Source organism: Dendrobium catenatum, unplaced genomic scaffold, assembly GCF_001605985.2.
Source record: "Dendrobium catenatum unplaced genomic scaffold, ASM160598v2 fragScaff_scaffold_1568, whole genome shotgun sequence".
NCBI classification, from domain to species: domain Eukaryota; kingdom Viridiplantae; phylum Streptophyta; class Magnoliopsida; order Asparagales; family Orchidaceae; genus Dendrobium; species Dendrobium catenatum.
The window spans coordinates 11,539-21,500 of NW_021320030.1; positions in this window are offsets into that span (position 1 = coordinate 11,539).

Here is a 9,962-nt window from a genome sequence, read left to right on the forward strand (position 1 = left end):
AGAATGTCATCCACGTAAATATGAACAATGAGAATTTCATCTTTGACCTTTTTGTAAAAAGAGTGTTAAATCATCTATCTAATAGGAATGAGCTAAGTCTTTCGTACCATACTCTAAGTGCTTGCTTTAATCCATAAAGTGCCTTCTTTAATTTAAATACATGATTTAGAAATTGTGAACTTTCAAATTCGGGGGGTTGCTCAACATAGACATTTTCCTTAATTACCCCGTTCAGAAATGCACTCTTTACATCCATTTGATATAACTTAAAGTTCTTGAAGCAAGCAAAAGCTAAGAGCACTTAAGAGCACTATTATGGCTTCTAGTCTAGCAATAGGGGCAAAGGTTTCTTCAAAGTTTATTCCCTCAATTTGGTTGTACCCCTTATCTACTAGTTTGGCTTTATTCCTTATTATTGTTCCTGAATCATTCACCTTTTTCTCGAAGACCCATTTTGTTCCAACAACACTTTATTCTTTAGGTCTCTTGACTAACTCCCAAACATCATTCCTGATGAATTGGTTCAGCTCTTCTTGCATTGCTAGAATCCAAAATTCATCTCCTAAGGCTTGATCTATATTTATAGGTTCTATCATAGAGATGAATGCTGAATGACTAACCTCCTTCCTAAATCCATACCTAGTTCATACACCTTCTGAAGGGTCTCTTAAAATTAACTCTTTAGGATGACTAGAAGAATGTCTCCATTCTCTAGGCAAATCTTCCTAAGGTTCTACTCTTTCTCCAAAGGTCATAGTCTATGCTCCTTAAATTGCCTCTATTTCATCATCTTCAATTTTAGATTTAGAGGACTTATCTGATTCATCAAATACTATTTGGGTGGACTTTTCTACTACAAGGGTTCTCTTATTAAAGATTCTATAGGCCTTACCTACAGATGAGTAACCTAAGAAGACACCCTCTTCAGACTTGGGATCAAATTTTTCGAAGGGACGTTTACCATTATTCAAGATGAAGCATTTGACCAAAGATATATAAGTGTGAAAGGTTTGGAGTCCTACCCTTAAGGAGTTCATAAGGAGTCTTGTTCAGCTTAGATCTAATGTTCACCCTATTTAAAACATAACATGCTGTGTTGACTGCTTATGCTCAAAAGTATCTAGGAAGGGTATACTATGCTAATATTGCCCTAGCAGCTTCTACTAATGTTCTATTCTTCCTTTCTGCTATATCATTTTGCTGAGGTGTTCTAGGGGCTGAGAAATTGTGTTCTATTCCTAACTCTTGACAGAATGATTAAAATCTATCATTTTGAAATTCTCCACCATGATCGCTATGAATTGTTGAGATTTCACAACCTAATTTCTGTTGAATCCATGTGGAGAAAACATTAAATTCTTCAAAAGACTCATTTTTATGTGCTAAGAATCTTACCCAAGTGAATCTAGAGAAGTCATCTATAATCACAAATTCATAATTTTTCCCACCTAGGCTGGCTATACTAACGGGTTCAAATAAGTCCATGTGCAGGATTTCTAGTGGCCTAGCGGTGATCACATCTCTAATTGAATGAAAAGATGATTTGACTTATTTTTCTAGTTGGCAAGCATCACATAAATGATCCTTTATGAATTCTAACTTAGGTACGCCTCTAATAAGGTTTTTCTGAGTGATGTTTCTAAGAGTTTTAATACTAGAATGACATAGTCTTCTATGCCATAGCCAAGAGTCATCAACTATTATTTTCAAACATAATGAATTTAAACTATCAATGCAATCAAGGTCTAACATGTAAACATTGTTCATTCGTTTTTCTTCTAAAACTAGTTTATCATTTAAACTAATCAGGCATTTGTCAGACAGAAATTTAATATCAAAACCTTTGTCACACAGTTGATTAATGCTAAGTAAGTTATGCTTCAAACCATCAACTAATAAAATATTTTCAATTAAAAAATTCTTAGCATTACCAATAATACCTTAGCCTATCACTTTCTTGATAGTGTTGTCTCCCAACGTTACTTTGCCTCCAATTTTGGTCTCCACTAGGATGAACTTCTTCATATCTTCAATCATGTATCGCGAGTAGCCACTATTCAGATACCATATGCTCTCACTAGGTCTTTTGTGAGAGCACCCCTACAATTTCATTCAAAGATTAGATTTGGGAACCCAAGTGAGTTTGGGTTCCTCTTTATGTTTGCATGAATGAGATGTATGCATGTTATGCTGTAATGGATGCAGTTTAGGTCTCCATACTAAGTATGTCATACGGTGAATTCACTACAGGAAAAACGTCAAAAACCGGCGGTTACTATGGCTATACCGGCGGTTTTTCTGTTTACCAGCGGCATTGAAGCTGCTGGTAAAAATCGCGTATGAAACTTTTACCGGCAGTGTGGGCTATGTGACCTAACATGCCACAATAGAAACACCTAACACCAGGAAATGGGTTTACTAATCTATGTGGGTGATAATGCCTCTTCCTAAAGTTGTGTGATGCATGTTGTATTGGGGTTTGCTAGGATGGTCTAATGTGAATGATGCAATTTCATTTTCTAGTTCTTTTATTCTTTCACTAAAGATTTTATTTTGATCTATCAATCCATCAACTTCTATTAATAGTAAGTGCTCACTATGATCTACTTCTAATGCAAGTTTGTCTAGTCTATCAAAAGCTTCTTCTAGTTCAATATGAGTGGTTTTCAAGATTTTATGCACTTCAGTTAGTTCAATATGCTTCTTATTTAATGCATCATATTCATCAAGAAGTAGCATATGATCTCTATTTAAATCAAAATTTTCTTTAAATAAGTTAGCATGCTTAGATTGTAAAGAACTAAATTCAACATTAAGCTTAACATGCATCTTTTTTAACTTCCTATACGAGTCATGTATATTTTCAGAAATAAGCAGTAACTCTTCATATGAAAGTTTAAATACCTCATCTTAATCCGGTTGATCAAGGTTATCATTAGACATAAGACATAAATTTGTTACCTCCTCCTCTACTTCTTCTTTTGACGATTCTGAGGCAAAGTCGGCCCTAAAAGCTTTTTGTGTCTTTATCTTTCCTTTCCTGTATTTTGCTTTGTCATCTCCTTTCTCCTTAGATGGTAGACTCTTCAGATTGGGGCAATCGGCTCGAAGGTGGCCTGGCTTCCTTCACTCAAAATAGATTGTATCAGATGAAACTTTATTAGACTTTGAGCTTTTACCTTTATTCCAGCTGTTCTGATGACGCTTCTATTTTCTCTTCAGGAAATTTTTGAACTATCGAGTCATCAATGCTATCTCATCCTCTTCCTCCCCTGCATAGCTTTCACTTTCTGAGTTGTTAGCTTTAAATGCCACCATTCTCTCCTTCTTCTTTTCACCTATATCACTTTGCCTTTGACTCACTTCTTGCTCGTATGCAATGAGTGACCCAAGGAGATTATCAATAGAATAAACGTTAAGGTCTTTAGATTCAGTGATAGCAGTTATCTTTGCATCATAGGAACTAGGTAAGCATATAAGAATTTTATTAACTTTCTCATAATTTGAAATCTCTCTACCTAATGCATGCAAGGATGTCACGATTTGGGTGAACCTAGTGTACATGTCAGATATTGTTATGCTAGGTTTCATGCGAAAGAGTTCATAATCATGCAGTAAAATGTTAAGCCTAGATTATTTTATTTCACTTGTTCCTTCATATGTAATGCACAGTCTATCTCAAATCTCCTTACCAGTGGCACAGGTAAACACTCTCATATAGTCCTCAGACTTCAATGCACAGAAAAAGCAATTTAAACATTTAGCATTCAGTTGGGATAAATCCCTATCCTCATTGCTCCATTCATTAAAAGGTACACGAGTTTTCAATCCATTAATAATTTTAAACGGTGCAAAATATCCATCATTCACTAACATCCACATGCGGTAATCAATAGATTGTAAAAAAATAGATATTCTAATTTTCCAGAAATCAAATGGAATGTTATCAAAAAGAGGTGGACGGGTTATTGAATAACCCTCCGTAATATTACGATTACCAAAATACAACATGATCGTTTTTTCAAGATTTTCTAAAATACTATTTTTAAAAACAGGCTTTAATACCAATTGAAATTACTAGATGGACAAGAGGGGGGTGAATTATGAAAATTTATTGACAATAGTTAAAACCTAAGTAGGAGTTCTAATATTTTTTGATGTTTAAAAAATTTAACATGAAAATTTAAACAACTTTTCTTTCACAAATTTTCCCAAGCAAATATTGAAAAATAAAATGCACACAGTAATAAAAGATAATAAGGAAAAGGCACATCGAGATTTTGGTAGTGGTTCGGTCGAACCATGACCTACGTCCACTCCCCGGAGTCTTCCGCTTCGGGTATTTCACTACAAGCAATAGCTCTCTTTTTGCCCCCCTTGGCAAGGCAAAAAAGCCCTTACAATACTCCCTTTCACCAACCCGGCGTGGCGGAGTGCCAAACTCTATTTTCACCCTCCTGGCGACAGCAGAGAACCTTCTCGTTTTTCTCCCTCCTAGAGAAGGCAGAGGACCTCGAGGTCATGGATGTAGAAGAGCCTTTCCCCTTGGAGATCCTCCCATAAATTCTTCTAGGGCCACAGGAGGAACAAGATGCAGCAAGTTCAAAGCAACTGTGTGATCTCCCTCACACCTTCTTCTCCCTCACACCGCTCACCTTCTCCTCCTCTCTCAAAACCCTAAAGAACATTTCAAGAGCTCTCTCCCTTGGAATCCCTCTCTAACCACGTTCTCCTCTCTCTGATTCACACCCTCAAAATATGACAAGTTTTACACATAAAAACAGGCTCCAAAATCTCTGAGATTTCAATAGTAGCCGTTATTATCACACAGTATTATTTGTAATAGTATAGTACGATAGGTATAAACAGACTTCATCGTAGTATGAAGTGGTACGAACAGTTCAAAAACATTTGTACAGTATGATATTAAATCGTACGGTACGATCCATAAAAATTCTGTTCGTACAGGATGATAGTTAGGATGATCAAACATCTTCTCTGTTCATCGTATGGTACGATGGACATCGTACAGTATGATGAGACAAAAATAAGAGATCGTCCAGGATGATATCCGGGATGATTATAATTCGTCTCTATTCATTGTATTGTATGAATGGGTTTGTACAGTACGATGTTCAAATTATAATTAAGCCTAGATTTCTTGCACTAATCACGAATTAAATTAAGTAAGTATTTTAAATAAATCGTACAGTACGAAGGTGTTTGTACAGTACGAGCGGTGTAAAATAACTTAAGTTAAAACGATGACTAGGGTTTTAGATTTGAACATATCGTACAGTACGATTTACATTCGTACGGTACGATCTATTCACAGAATTGTCCTACAAAGCTCTGATCGTACGGTACGAAATAACATCGTACAGTATGATTTATAGAGAAGGAAAAACTCTAAATTTTTTATTTAAAAACACTCTCCCTCTGTGTGTGTGCATGATTGATCAGACTTTTATGCATTTTGTGGCCAGACTCAAGAAAGTAAAAATAAAATAAATTCCAAAATACATTGTCAGACTCATACTCCTAATCTACCCATTCTTAAGTCTTCCTATCGTCCTAAATAGCTTGTGATCTTCCTAAAATGTTAGTACTCACGGACAATAGCAAATAAAATAATATTCAATGAATAGATAATTCAAACGACATTATTTGTCATCATCAAAATCTTAAACTCGGGGTAATGAATTGTAATAGTGTTTGTTGTCAAGGAAGAGTCAGATTGGAGAATCCCCTTTGTTGAGTATTTGAAGCGTGGTAAACTTTCGGATGACCGCTCTCTTACCACTCAGATTAGAAAGAGAGTTTTGTCATTCTCCTATGTGAATGAAACTCTGTACCGACGCTCTTTTGACCAGATGTGGTTGCATTGCCTCAACAATGAGGAGGCTCATAAGGTTATTGGTGAGGTACATGAAGGACTTTATGGTGTCATCAGTCCGGACCTAAGATGAAGGTCAGAATTAAACAGCTTGGTTATTATTGGCCGACTATGATCCGTGATTGTATGGAGCACGCTAGAAAGTGCCACAAATGCCATATTCATAATACTGTCATCCATCAACATCCTAATCTGTTGCACCCCACTATGTCTTCTTGACCTTTTGAGAGTTGGGGTACATATGTGGTGGGTCCTATCGACCCTCCTTCCTCTAAGGGTCATAAGTTTATTCTGGCTGCTACTGATTTCTTCTCTAAGTGGACGGAAGCTATCCCGCTTAAGGAAGTGAAATCAGAAGATGTGATGTGCTTCTTCCGCGATCACGTTGTCTACCATTTTGGTGTTCCGTGTCATATAATTTCGGATAACGGCCCGTCTTTTAGAAGCACCAAAATCGCTATGTTTGCCCGCCGCCATAACTTAAATTGGCGGTATTCCTCGATTTATTATCCTAGGGCTAATGATTTGGCTGAGGCATTCAACAAGACCTTAGTCCAATTGATAAGAAAGATACTTGTGGCAAATAAAAGAGAATGGCACGATAAATCGTCTGAAGCATTATGGGACTATAGGACTACATACCGTACTCCTACTCAATCTACACCTTATGCTTTATCTTTTGGGGTTGAAGATGTCCTCCCACTTGAGATCGAGATCACTTCATTGCGTGTAGCTGTTAGCCACAATCTTTCTCATGAAGCTAATGCCCGACTCCGATTGGAAGAACTTGATGGTTTTGAAGAGCTCCATTTGCAAGCTTATCAGAACCTTAAGTTGTATCAAACCCGTATGGCCCAGGCACATGATCGCCTTGTCCGACCCCATGTTTTTCAGGTCGGGAAATTAGTCATTGTCTTGCGTAAGCCTATCATCTCGCGTCGTCGTTGAGGTGGTAAATTTGAGCCCATTTGGGAAGGCCCATTCGTTGTAGAACAAGTATACGAAGGTGGATCTTACTTGCTAGTTGATGTGAATGACGCTCATCCCATACCTATCATTAATGGGAAGTATTTGAGAAAGTACTACGGATGAGTTTGCACATCGCAGGGGGCATCTCCGGCCACTTGTTAATATCCCTCTGTACAGATATAACTCCAAAGGATCTGTTCTACTTTTCGGCAGTCCGTGGCCACGACGATTTGTCCTCTACCACGTGATGTTCATCATGGAAAGTATGAGATTATCCTTAGTAGTTATATGTAAATACGCCGTAGGGGTGTTTGTACTAGCACTCATGCCAACCAATCGCTCTGGTGTTGTAGCATGAAATCCCCTTTTCAGTCCCCTTTGAGGGTTAACTTTCCCCAGTTTCACTTGTCACCTTCAAGTGTGGTCTGAGATATCAAAACTACTAACTTGAACCTTTATGGAATGTGATACTGGGTCCATCCTTGATTTGTATAAGTCGAATATAGTGATGTCGACCCTTTGTCATCATACGAATTTCTCTACAAATTTTGTTGTGATATATGTGCTCCCCAGTTCATTCATATGAGTTGAATATGACCTGGGTTACCAAAGCTAATGTTTAGTTCCTTCATAGATCTTGAATATAACATTTTTCCCTCCCAGTTTTATTTATGTGACGAGTATGGCCTGGGATATCAAAGACAATAATTTTATCCTCTTTATATTCTAGTATACTTGATCTATAACTGTGAATATAATATGAAAATAAATAAATAAAAAATGATAAAAAAACAGAGGGAAGCTCTTAGTTGAATATAATTGATTGTCCTTGTCACAGGTGGAACCTGATTTTACACTCCAATAGCCCAAAGTCCCTCCAAATTATCTTCTATCTCTCCTTAAAGCCTTTTGATGATTGCTTAGGGGATGACTGTGTCCATTTCTTCTATTATGTTCACGTGTAATGGGATATTGTTCTCCCTTACCTAGGATGTAGTACAGCTTGCTCTAGATGTTAACATCACTTCTTAGTGGATTTTGATCTTCTAACAGAAAGTCAATCCCCTACCTCCTTTAGCAACATAATTTTCCATCGAGAATTTACTCTTAGCTATAAGGGTGGTCTTTTTGGATGTGTAGATGTTGCTTATACTTCTCACAGGGTCCCCATCAGTTAGTATGGGTGTTACCACTGTAATCCCTTTAGTAATCATTAATGTTTGATATGATGGTTATTTTTTTTAAGTGGAAAGTGTATCCCCTCGCCACTTTACTTGATCTTTTGATATGACATTACTCTTTCTACTCAGTCGTTTATATGTTCCTCTGTTTAGAGAGATATATATCGATCGTTCATTTCGTGTTGTACATGATTTCAGTTTACCTAAGAAAATTCTACTTGTATTTGGATTACTCATAGCCACGATGATTTGTCCTCTACCATGTGGTAACTAAAATATGAGCTTGAGATTCCTTAGACGATGGATCACAGCACCACGCACATGAGCGTTGGGTGGTTGTTGAGCTCTTTCCTCTTCTTATCACTTCGGCATATGCGTCGGGTGATTGTTGAGTGTTCTTTTATCTTTAATCCAGCTGTTGCGAATATGGTCAGGAAGACATTAGACTTTGGGAAGTTTTTTACTCGCCATTGCGAATATTGTTAGACGAATGTTGAATTCGCTTTTTTTGGTTGAGAGAGTCCGATAATCCCTGGGAGGCATTCCTCACCACCCTTTCCTCTTCTAATTTATGCGGTATATGCGCACAACGATATTAGAGTGTTCTTTTCCTCTTCTTATCATCGCGGCATATGTACCCAATAATATTAGAGTGTTTATTCCTCTTCTTATCTTCGCGGCATATGCGCCCGACGATATTAGAGTGTTCTTTCTTTTTCTTATCGTCGCGGCATATGCGCCCGAAGATATTAGAGTGTTCTTTTCCTTTTCTTATCACCGCGGCATATGCGCCCGATGATATTAGAGTGTTATTTTCCTCTTCTTATCACTGCAGCATATGCGCCCGATAATATTAGAGTGTTCTTTCCTCTTCTTATCGCCGCGACATAAGCGTCCGATGATATTAGAGTGTTCTTTTCCTCTTCTTATCACCGCGGCATATGCGCCCAACAATATTAGAGTGTCCTTTCCTCTTCTTATCACCGCGGCATATGCGCCCAACGATATTAGAGTGTTCTTTTCCTCTTCTTATCGCAGCGGCATATGCGCCTGATGATATTAGAGTGTTCTTTCCTCTTCTTATCACTTTGGCATATCGCAAGAGATAGTAGAGTGTACTTTTTCCTCTTCTTATCACTTTGGCATATACGTCAGTGATAGTAGAGTGTACCTTTCCTCTTCTTATCGTCGCGGCAGACGCACCAGACGATAGTAGAGTGTTTCTTGTGGACTTTTTGTGTTCTCCCTAGCTCTTTTTGATATTATCTTGATTCGTGCTCTTGTTAGCATGGAACCTCTTCTTCTACTCTGACGTTGCAACGTGGTCAGGCAGATATAGGATTTTCCTACCCTTGATTTTTTATTGTTGCTTCGCCATTTGATGTAATTTTTAAGTGATTATTGAATTCCTTTCTCTTCGTATCATCTTAGATATTTGTCGTAGGTGATTGTTGAAATCCATTTGATTCTTTGTGATTTTTCTCCATTCTATTTTGAGCATGAGATTCTGATCTACTCTTCCTATTTTGCCACTTTTATTGGACATATACTTGACCTGCTTCCTCTCTTTATTGGCTTGATTCTCATCAGTAGATTTTAGATTGATTGCATCTCCTTAGTGAGTTCTGTTAGTTGACCCTGGATTTGTATCTTCCTATAGTTAGGAAGGTCAACACCAACATATACGGTTCACTCGTTGTTCTCCGCATATGTTGGGGGTCCATTTGTTGACCTCGTTTTTCGCCCGAGTGCCCACGAGGGTCTTCGAGAGATTTAATTGGCCCTCATCGAGTTCAATTTAGGCTTGAACCGACTCGAATTCAGTCGAATTGGGCTCTACTGTGTTTAATTAGACTCGATTAGTTTGCTTTAGTCGCGCCATACTTAATTTGATTTAAATTGATTATTATTTTAAA